At 43.5% G+C, this 2,425-nt stretch overlaps 2 non-coding genes across 2 annotated transcripts; both read left to right on the forward strand.

Moving 5' to 3' along the window:
• The first annotated feature begins 742 nt into the window (after positions 1 to 742).
• Positions 743 to 815, forward strand: Trnai-gau (transfer RNA isoleucine (anticodon GAU)). Its single transcript has one exon. It is a non-coding gene; the product is annotated as a tRNA-Ile (tRNA).
• An 81-nt stretch (positions 816 to 896) lies between these two features.
• Trnap-agg (transfer RNA proline (anticodon AGG)) lies at positions 897 to 968 on the forward strand. The gene has a single exon. It is a non-coding gene; the product is annotated as a tRNA-Pro (tRNA).
• The last annotated feature ends 1,457 nt before the right edge of the window (positions 969 to 2,425 follow it).

Below are 2,425 nucleotides of genomic sequence, written 5' to 3' on the forward strand. Positions count from 1 at the left end.
TATGCGACCAGTGGCTGCCTTCAAAGCAAAGGATCTGAAACGTGCAAGGCTGCTTTCTCAAACATTACGAAGACAGAGAAAATGACCTGGTGAGGAAGTTAGCCAAAGCCACAGCATATCCAGCATATCCAGTCTCCACACAAACCACTGGATAACAATCCACCATTATCTGGCAATAGACCTTACAATAGGCCATTTCCGATTTCATATCCGCCTCCTCCATGCATATCAAGCATATCCAGTCTCCACACAACCCACTGGATAACAATCCACCATTATCTGGCAATAGACCTTACAATAGGCCATTTCCGAGTTCATATCCGCCTCCTCTTTAAGGCGAGACTAAGTGCAAGGTATTTTGGGATTTCAAATTATTCCAGTTTACATATGAATGAAAACTAATTTTTATAAGAAAAACTTCGCACTTAGACTCTCTTTAAAGAGGAGGCAGACATAAACTCGGAAATGGCCTATACCCACAGTTACGTCACCTGTTGTCATTGATGTGCCACCAAGAGATCATCTATTGCCAGTCGACACAACGGTTCTTTGTTTCAGGACTTGGCAATATTAAAAATCAAAAGAATTCTTTATAAACAGTTAATATCTCTGTACGTGAAATTTATCAAACCAATGATTTGTATCGACCACGGAAGATTTAGTCAAAACTTACAGGAAAGTTACCTTGTATTGTGTTGGACGCGTTTTGAAATCACAACCACACCATTTGTTGATTCCACCTGGTCCATTAGCTCAGTTGGCAGAGCGTGGTGCTGATAACGCCAAGGTCGTGAGTTCGAGCCTCACATGGACCAAAGCACTCGGTTAATTCTTTTCTTTCTCATGGCGTGTGACAGTAAATTGCGTCCCTGTCCATCCACTACAGAAGTGTTTTCGGCCTGTTGGTCTAGTGGCATGATTCTCGCTTAGGGTGCGAGAGGTCCCGGGTTCAACTCCCGGACAGGCCCTCGCAAGCTAGATTTTACCAATCACGCCTAGCTGGCAGTATTCGGATCTTTCACTCTTTGCAAAATGGCCTTCAGCCAACTCGTTGAATGTGTTTGCCATAAGAAGCTGACAATTCCAACTGTGGGTATATATGATATTGGCAGAGACCCATCGTTGGTTTACCCAAAACTTTGATCTCCTTCTGTTTAAACACTTCTTCTCGACGACGAAGAAAGGCTCACAAGTTTTTACTTCTCACTTCCAAGCACTTTCTTACACCTGTGCTTGAAGGATAGACGCACGAAACACTGACCCTGCAAGAAATTGCATGCCCTATTTTCGGCAAAAATTAATGAAGGTCTTACGCATATTTTTCAAGAAGATCTTCTGCCAGTCTTGTTCAGTTCCTCCGTCATTCAGCCTTCAAAAAAACGTCAATTTGGCTGCAAGTCAAGAATGTGCACAGAATTCCCTCACCACTTCCATCTATTGGGACTCAAACTAGGCAAGTGATTTTTAGCTCCAAGACGCCGAAGCCCGTTCAGTTACTTCAAAAACAAATGTCATGACACGGAAAACAGGTGGTTTGTCACCGTGCCACACGGTAAGATGTGTCAGAAACTAATACTTAGGCGCCAATTGGACTTGAGGCCATGACTTCCTTTTCACAAAACAAGCGCTCTGACCACTATGTTATTCACAAGACCAGCATGGTTGTGCCACGCGAAAGAAAAATTCAGCTTGAGATTGTTTGAGCTCGGAACATTGGCCAAATTTGATCGCACGTGGAGAATCCGGGCATTGATCCCGGTACCTCCCGCATGCTAAGCGGGCGCTCTACCATTTGAGCTAATTCCCTATTACAAGGTCTCTTAGTTAAAGGATCGTTAAAGATCGCAATGACACGTCTGCTAGTAATTCATGCGCGTCGTTTCAACGACGTTTCAATTTTGATTCCGGCAGAGAAGAAACGCTACTAGAAGGAACAAAGAATTAAAAGCACACTTTCTTACACCTGGGCTTGAAGGATAGCCGCACGAAACACTGACCCTGCAAGAAATTGCATGCCCTATTTTCGGCAAAAATTATTGAAGGTCTCAAGCATATTTTTCAAGAAGATCTCTTACAGGTCTTGTTCAGTTCCTTCGTCATTCAGCCTTCAGAAAAACGTCAATTTGGCTCCAAGTGAAGAATGTGCACAGAATTCCCTCACCACTTCCATCTATTGGGACTCAAACTAGGCAAGTGATAGTTTTTTTTCCAAGACGCCGAAGCCCATTCAGTTACTTCAAGGAGGTTCAAGTTTCAAGGAATCCAACGTTTCAATTTTGATTCCGGCAGAGAAGAAACGCTACTAGAAGGAACAAAGATTCAAAAAAAGCACTTAGCTTGCGTAAATTAAGTGCAGAAATGACCGACTCCATCCCTCACACATTGCCATCCAGTGTGCCAAACATGGCGGTTCCGTGGTGCCATC

This window comes from Montipora capricornis, unplaced genomic scaffold (assembly GCF_036669925.1).
Source record: "Montipora capricornis isolate CH-2021 unplaced genomic scaffold, ASM3666992v2 scaffold_157, whole genome shotgun sequence".
Lineage (NCBI taxonomy): Eukaryota > Metazoa > Cnidaria > Anthozoa > Scleractinia > Acroporidae > Montipora > Montipora capricornis.